Raw genomic sequence first — 21,092 nt, forward strand, 5'->3', positions numbered from 1 at the left:
ATCAAGGGTGTGGCCCAGCATATTGCATTCTCACTTGAATGGGGACTGGTCTTTTTCCTGAAATTCTGAACCAGTCTCACCCAACAGAATCAAACTCCTTCCGGAAAGTAAACTAGGTGGAATTCTCTGCCAGGCCCGACGCCGTTGTGGAACCCGGAGGGGTTCACGTCGGCGTCGGAGGCCGCTCCTGGCCCCCTATTCTCCCCCCACCAGGGGGCTAGGAGGGCCGTGCCATGAATCTCGGCCGCCGGACCTTGTCGCTGGCGTCAAGGCCTGGCGCGCCGAGAATGACGCGGCCGACGCACCTAATGACGTCAGCCGCGCATGCGTGGGTTGGCCGGCTCCAACCCGCGCATGTACGGTTGCCGTCTTTCCCTCCGCCGCCCCGCAAGACGTGGCGGCTTGATCTTGCGGGGCGGCGGAGGGGAAAGAGTGCGTCCCGTTGATACGCCAGCCCGACGATCGGTGGGCACCGATCGCGGGCCTGTCCCCTCCTGAGCACGGTCGTGGTGCTCAGTCCCCTGCACGCCCCCCACAAGCCCCAAACGGGCATCTCACGCCGTGTTCACGACGGCAGCGACCAGGTGTGGTTGTCGCCGTCGTAAACCGGTCGCGAACGGCAGGTCGCTCGGCCCATCCGGGCCGGAGAACGGTGGCCCGCGGTTCTCCGAGTGGGTTGTCGCAAAACACGACACGCCATTTTGGGGGGGTGGGAGAATCACGGGAGGTGCGAGAGCGGACCTCCCGCGATTCTCCCACCCGGCGTGGGGGCAGAGAATCGCGCCCCATATCTTTTAAGTTACTAAAGCAGGTAGCCACAACCTGGAACAGTTTTTAAAATGAAAATATAGAAAGACGGGGAACACTTCTTTCTCTTTGAGTCCACAGCAGTCACAATGGAAACTGAAACTAAAGAAAAGCCTCACAGCCACAGCCCAACTCCACCCACACAATGACATCACTGAAGCCATGTGATAAGACAAATACCTTTCTTAAAGGGACACTCACATGACACATTGACAATAATTATACAATCTCCACTCATCTATCGCTAATATTAACACGAATACAATAACTACAACTAGTCTGTCTTTTAGCCTTCTCCTCAACTCTCTCCCAGAAGGCTTAGCATCGATGCTTTTCATAGTTCTGCATCTAGCACCCTTTATTTCTCATAATATTAAACTCTGTAGGATTGTCATATAATCTTGCCTCAAATCTAATAGCTACTCCAAGAAAGCCCCAGTGATATTTCTCCTGTCTTAGAAGCAGGGACCCGTGTCACCCACCAAGTACAAATAGTTCTGGAAACATTTCTTGGCCCGATTTTACATTCAGAGCATGCCCAAGGTTGGCGGGAGCGGGTGTGAAGCCTGCTTCCATCTAAGATTGCGTTATTAATTTCACATGCAGGCGCACATACAAATTGAACACCCAAGTATACAAGAAGGGAGTAGGAATGAGAGCTTTTACAACTATAAGTGAAATAACAGTAAAAAGAACCTCAGAAATACAGATCAGTTTATGCAATTACCAGAGTCCGTAAAGTTCAAATCAAGGACCCTCTCAGAGATGTTCCAGTTCAGGCACATTCCCAGCTGATGACAGAAGTGCAGAATTCTTTTAAGATGCTAACGCGTAGTGAGATGAGTTTGATATATAGAGTCTTGGTCTGCTTGGCAAGTGGTGGTCAGTGGCTTTCAGATAAACGGGCTTTGAGAATGGCTCCTTGCAGGCTGCTTAGATTTCAGAATGGTTACTGAAGTCAAGTGATCTATTTCCTCAATGAGTTCGCAAAGGTATGTTTATCTGGTGTCTATCTTGATTTTGTTTGATGGCTTATAATAATGTTTTAAAGAGCCATTATCTATATTGATGACCCTATTCAGGGTAGCCATTGTCTTAATAGGCCCTCAGACTGCTAGCGGGGTAAGCTTATAAAAATTCAAATTACCTCTATTTCCTTTCAATAGTTTCTTTTTGAAATGGACCTTGACAGTCCCAGATTTGAAATTCTAAGTGCAACATGTCAGGTCATGTCCAGTGCAGACCATATAATGCCTTAGTCGTCACCTTACAATTCCAGGCATTGGGTGACTTGTGGCAGCCATTTTTGGTTCAGCAAAATAAATTTTCTGTCATGCCTACATGATCTCTTATTTTATCTTCAAATAAGAGCTCAAGATCCCGTTGATTGGAAGTGTCCAGACATACAATTTTATTGCTAAATATTCACTTTAATACACTTGCATAAGCACTGAATCAAAACTTAGATCACTGAAAATGAAATTTAAATCTCTTCTTGTCACAAATAGGCTTCAACTGAAGTTACTATGAAAAGCCCCTAGTCTCCACATTCCGGCGCCTGTTCGGGGAGGCTGGTACGGGAATTGAACCCACGCTGCTGGCCTTGGTCTGCTTTACAAGCCAGCTATTTAGCCTACTGTGCTAAACCAGCCCCTTATAAACTGAACATATCGAAAAGCATTAAACATAAAAGCATAAGAAAAATATAAAGAAATAGATGATTCAAGAAGGCAGGAATTCAAGAACGAAATCTCATCCATGCCTCTTAAGGGAAACCCTATCTATGGCCTAATCCCTCAATTATTCTCATTGGCTTCTAATTCTCAACTGAACCCGCCTCGCTGGAATGTAGCGATTAGGGGCTTTTCACAGTAACTTCATTGAAGCCTACTTGTGACAATAAGTGGTTATTATTTGTTCAAATAGATGTCTGTCACTTAGAAAATGATGTGTTATCCAGGCATTGGTCATTACTTAAGATTCATTAATGTCTATCAAATTAATAAAATGTCTACGTGCACCCGCTACATGCACTATTCTTACAAAGATAAGGGTCAGGATTCTCCTTTCCGGGCACTAAGTCGGCGGGAAAACCAGCACCAATGACTCCCAAGGTGCCCCCAAGGTGAGGGCTAGGTGGATGCTGGAGGGGTTGACGCCGTTCCAGCCGGCGCTGAAGGGACTACGCGAGTTCACGCATGCGCCAAAGGGCCGGCGTGATCTCATGCGTGCGCGGAACCGCATTTCTTTTTCACTCCCCATCACCCGCCCCCCACCCCCCCTGTGACGTACAGCTCCTCAAACACGGTCACAAACATCCCCCACCTTTTCTCAAACTCCCCTGCTGAGGCCCTTAACTCATACTTTATCTTCTCTAACCGCAGGAAGTCATACAGCAACCATGCTGCTACCCCCGGTGGCGATGCTGACTGCCACTCCAGCAAAATCCGTCACTGTGCAATCAGAGAGGTGAAGGCTATGACATCAGCCTTCCTCCTCTCCATGAGCTCCGGCTTCTCTGAAACTCCAAATATACCACCAGAAGGTCCTGGTCCACTCCCTCCTCCACTATCCTGGCTAAGACCGGGAACACTCCCGCCCAGAATCTTCACAATTTTTCACAACCCCAAAACAAGTGCGCATGATTCGCTGGCCCCCGCCCACACCTCTCACACTCATCTGCTACCCCTGAAAGAATCCACTCATTCTCGCCAGAGTCTTATGCACCCTGTGCACCACCTTAAACTGTATCGGGCTCATCCTTGCACAAGAGGAGGCCCTGTTTACCATTTGCAGTGCCTCACTCCATACTCCCCAATTGATCTCCATTCCCAACTCTGCTTCCCATTTCTCCTTGATCTTCACCACCCACTTGCCTCCCTGCTTCCCCAGCCACTTATATATATCCCCAATTCTTCCCTCCCCTTCCACATCCGGAAGCAGCAGTCGCTCCAGCAGGGTGTATCCCGGCAATCTAGGGAACCCCTTCCAGACCTTTTGTGCAAAGTCCCTAGCCTGTAGATACCTGAACTCACTACCCCTCGGCAGCTCTACCGTCTCCCTTAGCTGCTCCAGAAGGTGAACCCTTCCTCCAAATACAAATCCCTCAACTTGACTAGCCCCACTTCCCTCCACCTCCTGTATACACTATCCATCCCCCCGGCTCAAACTCATGATTCTTGCACAGCGGCGTTAGCACCAAAATGTACTGAAGAACAATGGTCTTATTCTCTACATGAAACATTTATGCAACTTTTTATGAAACAATGTTTTGAATTTCTACAGATATGGTACAATGTTTTGAATTTCTGTCGACATGACATCGTAGGTTGATATTCATTATCTAAAACAATGACTGTATTCTCGCAGTCAAGACATTTTTTATAATTTCTCTCTTTAGTAATGCATTCAATTCTCACCCAAAACCACGAATAAATCCATAATCTTCAGTGTACTAGGGATGTGTCACTCACTAGTTAACTTGTTCTGTTTTCTCCCTTCTTATCGATGTTTCTGGATTTTAAAACACCCCAACCCTCAGACTTGTTGCTATTCTTTTCAACATTATAAAACTTCTATTTTAATCCAGCACTATCCTCAATTCCTCAGTAAACCACGGATAGATCTTACTGAGTTTTTGCTTTTAATAAAATTGTGTTTTTCTGGAACATTTTGAATAGTTTCTTTAAATGTTTCCGACTCTATGTATATTGCAATTATTTTTAGTTTATTTGTCAATCGGCCTTAACCAGCTCTCACCTCGTATCTATGCAATTGCCTTCATTAAAATGTAAGATTCTTGTTTGTGATTGGATGAAGTCATTTCTTAATTTAATGTGAAGTTGGATTATGTTATGATCACTATTTCCCAGTGGATCTTTAACAATGAGATTACTAATTAACCCTGCCTCATTACATAATACTGGATCTAAAATAAGTTTATTCCTTATTGGTTCCATCCTGTTTGACTCCGGGAACATGAAAATATTCTACAAACTCAACTTCCAGACCAGCTTTGCCAATTCATTGGTCTAGTCTATATGAAGATTTGCATCTCCCGTAACCATTACATTTCCTTTGTTGCAAGCTCCAATAATGTATTGCATCAAATAATATAATTACTGTTAGGGGGTCTATAAACTATTTTTTGACTCTTGATATTCCTAACCTCCATCCATGTTGATTTTACTTCCAGGTTTTTCTGAGTCAAGATCCTTTCTCACCAGTTTCATTATGTTACCCTTGACTATAAGGGCAACTTCCCTTTTCCGTTCTGTTTTTGAAATGGTGTGCACCCTGGAATATTAATTTCCCAACCTTGTTACTATTGTCATGTGAGAGTGCCTTTAATAAATGGATGTTTAAGCAATGTACCTTTAAGAAATGCAGTGATGTCAGAGTGTGGATGGAGCTGGGTTTTAGCTCAGCCATTTTGAAGTTTTTAGTTTCAGTTTGAGAGAGTAGCTGAAAAGTGCCTGGCTGGTTTGAGAGAGCTGCAGGAAGGAAAAGAGCTGGTCTGGTGATTTCTGCAAATCCAAAGACTATAAATATATTGAATGTAACCTGTTGGGCTCCTATTTTTGAAGAGTTGAAGTCTTTTGGAGGTTTAAAAGAACAGTTTTCAGGATTGGGTGGTGTTGTATTATTTTTGGGGTTATTCTTTGAAGTAAGGGGTGTTAAGAGATCCAATATTTATTTTAAAAGGTTAATTGAGTTCATGGAATAAATATTGTTTTGTTTTAAAAACCACGTGTCCATAATTATAATCCCACACCTAGGGAACAAGCCGTGTGCTTCAAAAGCAACAATCCATTAAAGTTGGTTGGACTCCATGATACATTTTGGGGTTCTGAAAACACCTCGCCCATAACACTATGGACTGGATTTTGTGTTTATAAATCAGCACTGCTACCATCCTGTGATGATGTTGGGTCGCGAGCCTGACATCAACATGCTGGCCTTGCATAATACTCCTGAAATGGCAGCCCACCCACCATATTAAAAAAACTAATTAAAGGACAATTAAGCTTGTTAACAAGACAGTATTCCCAACTAATATATTACCTGCCCCACAATGAGATAATGAGATGGGCATATGGGAAACACGGTCAGTGGGAGTTATTTTGTTTATTAGTGTGTTTCAAAAGTGGATGCAAATCCAAGGAGGACTATGGCTGACTTCAGAAGAAGAGAGATGGGATGGAGGCTCTGAATTTTGTTGATTTTCTTTTACGTTGCATTTCAAACTACGTTAGGCCATTTCCTTGGGGCAAAAAGGAAGTGCTGCAAATGATATCATGCATAACATAATTTTTACTGCACATACGAATCCCATTTCCCCAATGGGATTCGTCCATTACATTGGAGTGGAAAGGGAAGTAGGGGAGGACAGCTGGCTAAGGAACATGTGCACGCTATCATCCAAGTTAGGTGACCTGCTACAGAGCAAGACAGCAGAAGGCAGGCAGATGGAGGTGAATGCAGTATCCTACCAGACAAGGTTCACATATTTGCAGATGACAGAGTACCAGTGCCTGAGAAAACTGTCTAGGAGAAGGTCACGTCAATCTATGACATGCTGGCTGGGGAGATCACATCCAGTTGTAGGTGGCGCACAATCCCTGTGGCCTTGAAGGTCACAATGGCACTTAATCGTTTAACTACACGGTATGTCTAGGTATTATGTGTGTAGGATCTCAGCCGGGCACATCACTGTCATTATATCCACAGATGTTATGTTTAGGCATTGCCCATGAGTTTATCTCATCTAGTGAGGGCAAGCCCAGTCAGGCTGAAAGAGTCAGGATTTCAAGGCATAATAGATTGCACGTGTGGCCATTAAAATACTTTCTGGATAGACAGGAGCAAGTGTCAGGCCAGCACATGCAATGAATAATGCAGATGCACAAACGCTATCCTGGCAACAGTCATGATGCGTACATTCGTGTACATTCTTAAGTACTAGGAATGTTCACTGGACAAGAATATTAGGATGGATGGCTCCTGTGAGACAGAGGATACCCCCCAAGCAGGAGATGGCTGATGATGTAAATAAGGAATCCACAAATGGAACGTATGAGGAGGTACTTTGAAAGCTATTCATCCATGAAGGTCATTGGTAGACCAGTCATTTTCAAACCCAGGTTAACAATCCACAGGAGGGTTGCTGAACCATGCATCACAATGTTTCCGGGCGCAGGGCAATGCTTCCTCCTGACATCAGTGCGCTGACTCGGGAGCAGATTTTTAAAAAGTCGCTGGAGTCTTCCTGCCTGGAGCGGCGGTAGAGACCACATCACACTGACGTCACCTGTTCTGGGCGCGAGAGAGATTTCTCCATTTTGCAGCTGCCAACAATGCTGGTGAGAACTCCAGGGCCTCTGGTGAACAACCCATGAAGAAGAAGCTGAAAACAGGACAAAAGCATAATGATGATTACTTGAGGTGTGGGTTTATCAATTGTGCCACTGCAAATTTGGATTCAAAGTTAATTTGTGTTATATACAGGGAAGCACTGGCAAATGAAAGTTTAAAACCCTCAAAACGTTAAAGACATTTGAAGACGAGTATGGCGAGTTCGAGGACAAACCTCTATTTTGTTCAATGGATGCAGTGAGATTTTAAACCATTCGCTGAAGTCATTAACAGAAATGTAACATTGAATAACAAAGCAAGTGAGATTGTGAGGACCAAGCAGGATCACCTGCAAATTAAAGGTAAGTGAAAAAGATGGGTCGCGAAAGTTGGCAGGTGTGGATCGCGAAGGTCTGCCGGCGTGGGTCCCGAAGGATGGCTTGTTGGTAAACACATTGAAGTAGACCATTGGCAGATTAGGTGGTGGTATGCAATATGAATCTGTGCGAATATCACTTGGGATCGTTATCTGCTGTGTGCCTTGTAACCTGGCCCTCCAGAGAGCAGAAACCGTGGCAGAGGAGCATCCAACAGAGACAGCCTCATCCTCTGGTGATGGGTCTAATGAAGAGGAGATTGAGCCAGGCCAAGCCAGCCAGCTGCATGTGCCAATCCACAGGAGGATTTATTTGCCCAGGAAACATCAGATTCTCATATACTTGAATATTCCAATATCAATGTGTTTCTAGCTCAGCAATACCTTCTTGCTCCTTATCACCTTCTCCTGTAACCTACCTCTCATGAACACCAGGTCTACATCTGCAAAGGGCAATGTAGAGTCGCCACACAATGTCAAGAGGAACCCACATGAACACACACTCCCATAATAGCATCTAATTCAAAACCGTCACATCTCACACTGATAATGTATTAATCCACATGAGCATTATGTGCAAAGAACAATAATTTATTTACAACATTCACCCACATGAAACAGCATCTGACTAATTTAATTTGCTTATCGGTGTTAAGCCTGCACCCCTCACTGTGTTATGCATTGGAGACCAGGCTGCTGACACTTGTGTTTCTTTGCCTCGGATGACTTTGGGCTCCACTAGTTGACTGATGCCATTATGGCTGCCACATGGGAGTTTCCTGCACAGTGGCACTTAGCCTCCCTTCCACACCTCTGCCACTGATATCTACATCAGAAACATTCATCGATGCCATGCAATGGGTGTCAGCAATTGCTAATCCGATGCCATGAGATCCATTTGGCTGTCCCTGCTTAATTGAGAGAAACCAGCTCCTGGAAGTGACTCCAGATTCCTTGTCCCCCTCTTGCCCTGGCTCTGGGCCATAAAGCTTCGAGTGCAGTATGCATACCAAGTATCCCATCAGTGAGCTGGATGGGTTTGGCTCTCCAGTCACCAAGTTGTCAATGGAAGAATCGGGTTCTGAAGTATGGGTGTTCGCAGGGCTCATGGTCTGGATGGACTCCTCCAAAGACCTTGCCAATGTCCGCAACTCCTCTGGGATTGGCCACGTCTGCACACACCTTTCACCTTGTCCAGCATCTTACGCCTGACAGATGACTCAATCGCTCGCCAGCCAGGGGCTCAGCATCTACATCAGCTCCAGCACTCCTCTGAGCGCCAGAGGACTGTTCCCTCTCAGTTCCTAACAGCTGCTCTTCTGGCTGTGATGCGTTTGCTCCAGCATGTAGATCCATTGTAGTCCAGTCACACGTACATGTCAAGGTGGTTATATCTGTGCTGTTGATGGGTGTAGAACTAGGGTGTGGTGTTGCACTGTCTAAGGCTTTCCCTTCCAGGAGTTATTGATCCTTTCTTGGGGCAAGTAGCTGTAGCTGCGATGTTTCTCCTATGAGAATGAGGGGCATCATCATGTAGCCGGCTACAATGATCTCAGTGTCAGCAACAAGGACACGTCCCTGGCCAAGCGTTCCTTTTTTTTTTAATTTTAGATTACCCAATTATTTTTTTCCAATTAAGGGGCAATTTAGCATGGCCAATCCACCTATCCTGCACATCTTTTGGATTGTGGGAGCGAAACCCACGCAGACACGGGGAGAATGTGCAAACTCCACACGGACAGTGACCCAGAGCCGGGATTCGAACCCGGGTCCTCAGGGCCATAGGTAACAATGCTAACCACTCTGCCACTGTGCTGCCCTGGCCAAGCCATTCCTAGGAGGAAATCCACACCTTCAATAGGCAAACTAGGAATGAGGCCTCCAGTAACTTGACCAGTGACTAAGTCAGATTTTAAATCACCACTATTAGGTGGATTGGCCATGCTAAAATTGCCCGTAGTGTCCTAATTAAAGTAAGGTTAAGGGGGGGGGGGGTTTGTTGGGTTACGGGTATAGGGTGGATACGTGGGATTGAGTAGGGTGATCATGGCTCGGCACAACATTGAGGGCCGAAGGGCCTGTTCTGTGCTGTACTGTTCTATGTTCTATGTTCTACTAGACAAGGGAATGGGTAAAAATATTTCCAACATATAGTGTTCTTTATTATTTCATGGGAAGTGACATTGCTGGTGAGGTCAGCATTTGTTGCCCATGCTTAATTGCCCTCTAACTGTTTGGCTTTCTGAGCCATTTCAGAGGGCAATTAAGTATCAACCACATTGCTGTGGATCTTGAGTCACTTGTAGGCCAGACCAGATAGGGATGACAGATTTCCTTCCCTCTAGGGGCATTAATCATTGAATCGCTGTCGTGCAACAGGAGGCCATTTGTCCTATCAAGTCTGCACTGACCATTCGAAAGACCTCCCGACACAGGCCGAATCCTCGCCCTATCCCTGTAACTCTACCTAATCTTTGAACACTTACAGGCAATTTAGCATAGCCAATCCCCCTAGCTGGCACATCTTTGGACTGTGGGAGGAAGCTGGAGCACCCGGAGGAAACAGACACGGGGAGAATGTGAAATCTCCACAGAGACAGTCACCCAGGGTCAGAATTGAACCTGGGTCCCTGGTGCTGTGAGGCAGCAGTGCTAACCACTGTGCCACCGTGCCGCCCAAATGAACCAGATGGGTTTTTATGATATGATAGTTATTGTGGTCACTGTTGGGAATAGCTTTATATTCTAGATTTATTAACTGAATTTAAATTGCACCAGCTGCCGTGGTGGTATTTGAACCTTTGTCCCTGGAACGTTCTCCTGGACTTCTGGATTACTAGCTCAGTGGCATTACCACTATGCTACCATCTTACCCATCAATACCTCAAATTGATACTTTTGCATTCAGCAAACTCCCAGCAGGGAGATTCATGTCACTTGCGACATCAGTGGTTGTGTCGCTGTTGGGAAATAATTCATTTGTCTGCCTCACCTGACAAATGTAGAAACACTTTACCCACAAACAGAAAACTTCTGCAGCGGGCAGCACGGTGGCGCAGTTGTTCTATCCCGGCTCTGGTTCACTGTCCATGTGGAGTTTGCACATTCTCCCTGTGTTTGTGTGGATTTCACCCCCACAATCCAAAGATGTGTAGCGTAGGTGGATTGGCCTCGATAAATTGCCCCTTAATTGGAAAAAATTAACTGGGTACTCTGAATTTATATGTATATATAAAAACAGAAAACTTCTGTAGCTTTCGGCAACCAATTTACCCTTTCAGCGAATATGGAAGAAACCACCTACTTGCTTTGAACTTTACAAATGCAACAGGCTTGTTTCTCCATTTCCAACATTCAGCCTTCACATGTCGTTTCTCATAACAAAAATAGCATGTTGGTCTCTTTGACTTCCTCTTTTACTAAGCTGAGGGGTGTGTTTGTGTCTACCGTTGCCATCTTTCTCAAAAGGGCCAGATTTATTTTCACTATCCAACTTCCCATATCTCCAATTTCCATGTAGGTTTCCATATTGGAGCCTTATATTAATATGCATTTGAGTAATTTTGTAATCATCTGCCACTACTGTGGCTTCCTTTGCTTTTTATTCTGACAAACTTTATGCTCTTCCAGTTGGTACCTTATTCCCAAAGGGACACTATTTTAGAATCCTTTCATCAGAATCATGCCACTCAGGCTCTTCAAAATCTTCATTGATCTACACCACCCACCAAACAATTTTTCTCTCTCTCTTTCTGATTCCAATTTTTTTTTCCTTCTCTTCCTAATTTCATCCTCACTATTTTGGGCTGCCTTAATAGAACGATACAGCGCAGTATAGGCCCTTCGGCCCTCGATGTTGCACCGACATGGAAAAAAAAAACTAAAGGCCATCTAGCCTACACTATGCCCTTATCATCCATATGCTTATCCAATAAACTTTTAAATGCCCTCAATGTTGGCGAGTTCACTACTGTTGCAGGTAGGGCATTCCACGGCTCTTTGCGTAAAAAACCCACCTCTGACCTCTGTCCTATATCTATTACCCCTCAATTTAAGGCTATGTCCCCTCGTGCTAGCCACCCCCATCCGCGGGAGAAGGCTCTCGCTGTCCACCCTATCTAACCCTCTGATCATTTTGTATGCCTCTATTAAGTCACCTCTTAACCTTCTTCTCTCTAACGAAAGCAACCTCAAGTCCATCAGCCTTTCCTCATAAGATTTTCCCTCCATACCAGGCAACATCCTGGTAAATCTCCTCTGCACCCGTTCCAAAGCTTCCACTTCCTTCCTATAATGAGGCGACCAGAACTGTACGCAATACTCCAAATGCGGCCGTACTAGAGTTTTGTACAACTGCAACATGACCTCATGGCTCCGGAACTCAATCCCTCTACCAATAAAGGCCAACACACCATAGGCCTTCTTCACAACCCTATCAACCTGGGTGGCAACTTTCAGGGATCTATGTACATGGACACCGAGATCCCTCTGCTCATCCACACTACCAAGAATTTTACCATTAGCCAAATATTCCGCATTCCTGTTATTCTTTCCAAAGTGAAGCACCTCACACTTCTCCACATTAAACTCCATTTGCCACCTCTCAGCCCAGCTCTGCAGCTTATCTATGTCCCTCTGTAACCTGCAACATCCTTCCGCACTGTCTACAACTCCACCGACTTTAGTGTTGTCTGCAAATTTACTCACCCATCCTTCTGCGCCCTCCTCTAGGTCATTTATAAAAATGACAAACAGCAACGGCCCCAGAACAGATCCTTGTGGTACGCCACTCGTAACTGAATTCCATTCTGAACATTTCCCATCAACTACCACTCTCTGTCTTCTTTCAACTAGCCAATTTCTGATCCACATCTCTAAATCACCCTCAATCCCCAGCCTCCGTATTTTCTGCAATAGCCGACCGTGGGGAACCTTATCAAACGCTTTACTGAAATCCATATACACCACATCAACTGCTCTACCCTCGTCTACCTGTTCAGTCACCTTCTCAAAGAACTCGATAAGGTTTGTGAGGCATGACCTACCCTTCACAAAACCATGCTGACTATCCCTAATCATATTATTCCTATCTAGATGATTATAAATCGTATCTTTTATAATCCTCTCCAAGACCTTACCCACCACAGACGTTAGGCTCACCGGCCTATAGTTACCGGGGTTATCTCTACTCCCCTTCTTGAACAAAGGGACCACATTTGCTATCCTCCAGTCCTCTGGCACTATTCCTGTAGCCAATGATGACCTAAAAATCAAAGCCAAAGGCTCAGCAATCTCTTCCCTGGCTTCCCAGAGAATCCTAGGATAAATCCCATCCGGCCCCGGGGACTTATCTATTTTCACCTTGTCCAGAATTGCCAACACTTCTTCCCTACGCACCTCAATGCCATCTATTCTAATAGCCTGGGTCTCAGCATTCTCCTCCACAATATTATCTTTTTCTTGAGTGAATACTGACGAAAAGTATTCATTTAGTATTTCGCTTATCTCCTCAGCCTCCACACACAACTTCCCACCGCTGTCCTTGACTGGCCCTACTCTTACCCTAGTCATTCTTTTATTCCTGACATACCTATAGAAAGCTTTTGGGTTTTCCTTGATCCTACCTGCCAAAGACTTCTCATGTCCCCTCCTCGCTCGTCTCAGCTCTCTCTTTAGATCCTTCCTCGCTTCCTTGTAACTATCAAGCGCCTCAACTGAAACTTCATGCCTCATCTTCACATAGGCCTCCTTCTTCCTCTTAACAAGAGATTCCACTTCTTTGGTAAACCACGGTTCCCTCGCTCGACCCCTTCCTCCCTGCCTGACTGGTACGTACTTATCAAGAACATGCAATAGCTGTTCCTTGAACAAGCTCCACATATCCAGTGTGCCCAACCCTTGCAGCCTACTTCTCCAACCAACACATCCTAAGTCATGTCTAATGGCATGACTTATTTCTCTTTTTTCTTTTCTAATTCAAGTCGGGTAGCTTCCATCTGAGTACTTGTAAAAATACTCTTCATTCTCAACCTTCAATTGATGAGTCAACGTTTCAATGATCTCAGTCTTCCTAGCTCTTGATTTTAACCCCTTTTACTCACAGCAGCCTTCTAATCATCCTTTCTCGCTGGTCTTAAGGCAGGGAGACAAATCGTTCCTTTTCTTTAAGCACCAGAGCTATTTTCCGATGAATGCATCGATTGTGAATGTTTAAATTCTGGGAAATTCCAGTGAATCCTTTCCCTGCTGAATTCAGATTGATCCCACCTGAGCCCTCAGTTTTGATTCTGACCCCTGTGCAGATCAACAAAGCAAAATGACCTCAATAAGAAAACCAATGGACAAGGTTTCAATCTTTCACAATGTTTACTTCAATTTAACCAAAATCTTCATAAATTAAAATGAACTAACTGGCAAATGATTGTTAAATGATAAATTAGACATTAAATGGCAGATGCAACAAAGGTGGATCTGGCAGAGTTACTAGGTCGCCCATTGAGCAAGTTGAGCGGCAATTTCAGCCACAAATTTGTTCAAAGCTCTGAGCTTCCTCAGGTCACTGATTCTGTAATGTTGCCCGTTCACAGACTTCATTAGAAACACAAAAGATGGTTAGTAATGAGAAAAACTGTGCAAAGGCCCTCCCCTCGCCGCCCTGGAGCACCACCCCCCTGCCGCCCTAGAGCCCCCCCCCCCCCTCCCCCTCCTAGAGCAGAACCCAGCTCCCCCAGTCCCTCCATAAGGGAGGGCTCCACCCCCTGGGCTGATTACCCACTCTGACTCCCAGGCCAGCAAAAGGTGACCCTTTTTTGCTGTGTTGCCCTTAAAGGGTCAATCACCAAAAATCGCCACAAATTCCCATCAAACTCCCTCACCCCCAGTTCCACAGCTGCATTCGTCAACAGACAGGCTCTATTCCCCAAGACATTCTCAGTCCTGTCCAGGTCAGCTCTGATGGCCTGGATCCATCAGTACTACCTGCCACTGTGTCAGTTGCTTGATCGATCAGAATCAGTTACCACATTCATCACCATCCTGTGCACTGATTCTGATCAATCAAGTAACTGACACAGTGGCAGCAGCCTTGGTTTTTTTCCTTTTCTCTGCTCCCAAGATCATCTCCTGTTTTCAAACTACATCACCACCTTTCCTCTCTCATAAAACCCAGTCACGTGGGGTGACTTTTATACAGCAACCATGGGTCACAGGATCATGGATTTTCCCACATGGGTGCACCGTTTGGCATTCTCGAGCAACCTGAGCAGGTAGTCTTCTGCAGGACCATGCTGGTTGAGCTCTAGAAGCTCAGGTTAGTCTTGATGTTCTGGGTGACCTACAGCAGATGCTGGAGGGGCAGTTTGTGGATCTGTAGCTTGATGGATGTCTGGCAGCACCGGGTCTCCCACAACTTCCTGTGGGGAATTCTGTGCTGGGCCACAATTATTCACAATATATATTAATGACTTTGACAAAGGAAGTGAATGCGCTGTTGTCAAGTTTGTGGATAACACAAAAATAGGTGGAAAGGCAAGTGGTGAGGATGACACTGAGTCATTATAGAATTTTAAGAATCATAGAATTTACAGTGCAGAAGGAGGCAATTCGGCCCATCGAGTCTACATCGGTCCTTGGAAAGAGCACCCTACCTAAGCCCACAACTTCAACCTGTCCCCGTAACCCCACCTAACCCAACCTTTTTGGACACTAAGGGCAATTTAGCAGAGCCAATCCACCTAACCTGCACATCTTTGGACTGTGGGAGGAAACCGGAGCACCCGGAGGAAACCCACACAGACATGGGGAGAACGTGCAGACTCCGCACAGTGACCCAAGTCGGGAATCGAACCTGGGACCCTGGACCTGTGAAGCAACTGTGCTACCGTGCTGCCCACAGAGGGATATAGAGAGGTTAGGTGAGTGGGCAAAAACATGGCAGATGGAATATAATGACGGAAAATGTGGAGTTATACTCTTTGGTAGGAAGAATAAAAGAGCTGAATATTATTTAAATGGAGAAAGACCGCAGAAAGCTGCAGTACAGAGGAATTTGGGGGTCGTCAAACATAATTCACATAGGATTCTCAGGGGGCTTGACAGGGTAGATGCTGAGAGGATGTTTCCTCTTTTGGGAGAGTCTGGGGCCAGAGGGCACAATCTCAGAGTAAGGGGTCGCCCATTTAAGACAGAAATGAGGAGGAATTTCTTCTCTCAGAGAATAGTGAATCTGTAGAATTTTTTAACGCAGAGGGCTGTAGAGGCTGGGTTGTTAAGCATGTTCAAGGCTAAGATACCCAGGTTTGTAAACAGTGAGGGAATCAAGGGCTATGGGGACAAGGTGGGAAAGTAGAGTTGAGGATTATCTGGTCAGATCAGCCATGATCTCATTGAATGGTGGAGCAGACTTGATGGGTCGAACGGCTGACTTCTGCTCTTATCTTATCATCTTATTGAATAGGCATTCACTGTACAAGGATTGGTACTAGACTACGAGCAAAAGCCTGTGACTCTGTTTTTAAAGAGACATTGCTACATAACTTCAACAATCCATATATATAACATCCCTCCCCATTTACTTCTAAAGCCCAACACAATATAGTCATTTACATATATATGCAAGTGCAGGCATCAAATTATTACATTTTAATATCACAATGAATAAGAGAGACGATCAGGTGGCCGCTTATTTCTCGCTGGTTGCCTGGGCACTTTTGGGACTTTGTTATTTTCGACCTTAGATTTCAGGTTCTCCAGGAGCTGTCTCTACCCTGAAGGCATTACAGTCTCTTTTCCCCAGGGAAAACTAGCACTAATACTTTGTTCTCCTTGTTGAAACAACTACTTCCTCGAGTTACTTTCTCATCTCGAGATCTGTGACTGTTGGTTTCGCTCTGCTCTGTCAGATGTCTCCTCTGGCAAGAGTAAATCAAGGATAGTGCTCAGCTTCCTTTTCATCAATATCAAATCTGATTAACCTTTGTGTCGGCACATGTGCCGTATTATATAACTTTTATTATATAACTTTATGTGTGGCACGCTTATATGTTCATACGTTTTAAGTTAGAATATGGCAACTGAAACTTTGGTTCTGACCTGGTCTTTCGCTTCTTCCCAGTGTCAGACCTTTCATAGTATACTTCCGAGGGTAGCACGGTGGCTCAGTGGATTAGCCCTGCTGCCTCACGATGCTGAGGTCCCAGGTTCGATCCTGGCTCTTGGTCACTGTCACTGTGGAGTTTGCACATTCTCCCCGTGTTTGCGTGGGTTTCGCCCCCACAACCCAAAGATGTGCAGAGTAGGTGGATTGGCTAAGAATGGAAGTAGCACCCCCACCCCCCCCCCCCCCCCACCCCCTGTACTTCAGGACGCGGTAGCCTCTTGTAAATTAATTTCCATTTCTTTCTAGAGGCAAAACAGGCACATAATGTCCAGGAGCTATTAGCGACTGTGGTGGAATACTGGGATTACCATGAAGGATCTCACTTCACAGGAGGACTGCGCTTGGCTATTGTTGGGCCTCTCAAAGCCCTGAGGTTTTTGGACGAGTCAAGGTAAGAAGTTAATTGATCATAACGTCAAGATGCCAGTTAATTTGAAGCAAAAATAATTGTGTTTTCTTTAAGTTTTGCAGACGGCATGGTGACAGCAGAGGATGCAGTGATTCTCACGCAGCAGCAGAGATAGCTGTGACAGATTTGATGGAACCGAGCACATTGCAGCAGTACAGTGGTGAAACTGCAGCAGAGGACATCGAGGCCTTGCGGCAGGCTGATCTTTCAGACAGCGACAGGGAGGTTCAGGGAGATAGGGGGATGGAGGAAGGGGAGGCCTCCGTTGACTTGACTGCTGTGTTGGCGGAAGAACACTCGGAGCCTTCAATATTTGTCAGTGGAGGACCCGTACCTCCTGGACATCTTCGTGCAGACTTCACTGAAGATTTGAGCATCCTGCAAATGCTTGACATTGTGACGGCACTGGCTGGATGTGTTGAGGCCAGCGCAAGAACGCAAAAGGAATCCTTAAATAAAGTTTCCCGGCAACTTCAAAGAGCTGCTGAGATCAATGCTGATCACATGCAGATTTCTCAGTGAGTGCATGAGCTGGTGAGATAGGAAAATGGGCACATTCCTGATGAGCCATCAATTGCACGAGAGACGGGTTGCTATACAAAAGTTAGGCTTTAATAAGCTAGAACTTAGCCCTGCGGTTGACTACAATAAAATGGACGACCGCCGGGCGTTCCGACTATTTATACCTCGGTATGGACGCATGGTTAACTCAGCCTCTCGACCAATCAGAGAGCAGTCACATGACTGGTCTCAACCAATCGGTCGAGAGGCACATGACCGACCAGGGCCAATGGTAAGCCGGTGTTCTGCACCAATGGCAGACAGCTATGCAAATCATACCACCACACTTCCACAGATTCTCTGCTCTTTAACCACCACGTTCAGAGTTAGTTGCTGCCAGGCCCCACACAGTGCCGCCAGGGTCAGGAATGCAGGAGGCCAAGTCACATGGGCAGAGAAGGGCCTGAGGGCAACGAATGAGAAATTAGGGTCCTTCTCCCTCCAACACTGCTAATGCTCCCTCAACCATTTCCCCCTCTAACACATGCTTGTTTTTTAGTTGTTCTGTGCAGTTGGCCACCATCTTGATTTGTATGATTTGTAAAATCAGATTTTTGTTTCTCTTTGAGTTTTATCATTATGACTTTTCTGCCTTGTCTGCCTCAATTATGTTACTAAGTTTAAATTGATATTTAAATGATCTGTTTTTATGTTTGAATAAAACATTTGTATAAGTTTTTAAAGTTTAATGAAAAACATTTATTAACAAAAATAATTTAGTAAATACCAAACGTTGAAACCAGTTAACATTTAACTTAATGTTTAACTTTAACAGCTGCAGTATGACATTTCATTTAATAACTGTCTCAACTTTTAATAATTTCTTGCATTAAAATATGTTTTCACACTTAAACACTGGTTCTGTTTGTTTGTAAAGGAGAAGGAAGAGATGGAGGGGAGGAGAGGAATGGGAGGGGGAAAGGGGAGAGAGAAGGGAGGGGAAGGAGGAGGAAGGGGAGGGAAGTAAGGAGGGGGAGAGGAGGAAGGGGAGGGAAGTAAGGAGGGGGAGAGGAGGAAGGGGAGGGAGTGAGAGGAGGGGAAAGGAGGGAGGGAAAGGGAGTGAGATGAGGCGGATGGGAGTGTTTCGACATCAATTGTTAATTTTACAAATTTGATCTCCAAAAGCAGCAGCTTCCAGGCGAACACGAACTGTCCTTGCGTCGCCTGGAGCCTGGGCTTGCACACCTGCACCAGGCTCCAGATTGCCTTCCTCCAGCACCTCCATTTCTAGTAGCAAGACATCTGGATGAATGCTCAGTACCTTCTGAATGGCAAAGTTGGGCATTCACAACACACAACAATCTTTGAGACTATCTCTGGTGCATGCTGTAACGTGCCCCCTGACCTGTCCAGACATCTAAAACCACCAATTTCCCTCTCCACTACCTGATGTTTTGCCACATGCACACTTGTATCATTCCTGTGCTTCATTGCTGGTCCTCGGAATGGTGTCATAAGCCATGTTCCTAATGGCTCTCCCTTATAGTCCAGTAACCAGACTTTAATTCCTGGTGGTGTTCTCGTGGGTCGATATAACATTGAGCTTTCGAGGACAAATGAATCATTGCCGCTGCCACTTTTCCGGTTATTTGCATTTATAGTGAAGATCTTCATTTGTGCATCACATACTAACATCACATCTAAAGAATAGAACCCCTTCCTGCTGATGAATGAAACAGTGTCATTTCTTGGTGCCGTCAATGCAATATGTGTTCAATCGACAACCCCGATTACTTTTGGGAAACCCAGCAATCCTGTGGAATGCGATGGATCTCTCCTACATCTTCACTCCAGGGGATGTGTCAAAGATAATAAGTTCCGAAGCTCTACAATAAATTGTATTCATTACATGGTGAATGCAGCTCCTTTCAGTATTCTATGAAATATTACATATGGTCATAAGGCACAGGAGCAGAATTAGGCCATTTGGACCAGTGAGTCTGTTCCGCCATTCAATCATGACTGATATGTTTCTCATCCCCATTCTCTGCCTTCTCCCCATAACCCTTGAGCCCTTTCTTAATCAAGATCCTATCTATCTCTGGCTTAAAGACACTTGGTGATTTGGCCTCCACAGCCTTCTGCGGCAAAGAGTGCCACAATTTACCACCCTCTGGCTGAAGAAATATCTCCTCATCTCAATATTAAAGGGTTGTTCCTTCAGTCTGAGGCTGTGCCCTCGGGTTCTAGTCTCCACTACTAGTGTGGAAACATCCTCTCCATGTCTGCTCTATCCAGGCCTCTCAGTATTCTACAAGTTTCAATTAGATCCCCCCTCATCTTTCTAAGCTCCCAGCGAGTACAGACCCAGATTCCTCAACCGCTCCTCATATGACAAGCTCTTCGTTCCAGGCGTCATTCTTGTGAACCTCTTCTGGACCTTTTCCAAGCCCAGCATGTCCTTCCTTAGATACAGGACCCAAAACTGCTCACAACCTTCCAAAATGGGGTCTGACCAGAGCTATCATGAATGCCATGTTGAAAGGACCCAGACGCAAAATAATTCATTGCTGTCCTGAGATTCATTTCCACTGTTAAGGCATTGCGACAGTTAGAGTTCGGCTTCAGGGCTTCCTTCAGCATTTCATAAAACCCTCCCAAATGCTCCCTTACTGAAGCACAGTCTCCTAGCACACATCACCTCTGACTCATTTCATATGATATCCTTTGCCTGTACTCTCAAGGGTGGATAATTGATTCTCTTCCTCATCAAGCGGAAGTGATGCCTGACTCTTCTCTCATGATCTTGGGGGCCACGTATATAGATCCCTCAAAGTTTCAAACCCAGGTTGATAGGGTTGTTCAGAATGCGTATGGTGTGTTGGCTTTCATTAACAGGGGGTTTGAGTTTAAGAGCCGCGAGGTTTTGCTGCAGCTTTATAAATCCCTGGTTAGACCACACTTGGAATATTGTGTCCAGTTCTGTTGGCCTCATTATAAGAAGGATGTGGATGCTTTGGAGAGGGTGCAGAGGAGATTTACCAGGATGCTGCCAGGACTGGAGGGCATATCTTATGAAGAAAGCTTGAGGCAACCAGGGCTTTTCTCACTGGAGCGAAGAAGGAAGAGAGGTGACTTGATAGAGGTGTACAAGGTGATGAGAGGCATGATAGAGTGGATAGCCAGAGACTTTTGCCTGGTGTGGAAATGGCTGTCAGGAGGGGACATAATTTTAAGGTGATTGGAAGAAGGTACAGGGGAGATGTCAGAGGTAGGTTCTTTACACAGAGAGTGGTGGGTGTGTGGAATGCCAGCAGAGGTGGTAGAGTCAGAGTCATTAGGGACATTTAAGCGACTCTTGGACAGGCACATGGACAGCAGTAAATTGAAGGGGTGTGTTATATTACAGGGGTGTAATATAAGCTTGCCGAGTTATACTTAACTTGATGATAAATAGTCAAAGTCTTCCAGTTGATGACAAATTTTTT

The sequence above is a fragment of the Scyliorhinus canicula genome, chromosome 19, assembly GCF_902713615.1.
Source record: "Scyliorhinus canicula chromosome 19, sScyCan1.1, whole genome shotgun sequence".
Lineage (NCBI taxonomy): Eukaryota > Metazoa > Chordata > Chondrichthyes > Carcharhiniformes > Scyliorhinidae > Scyliorhinus > Scyliorhinus canicula.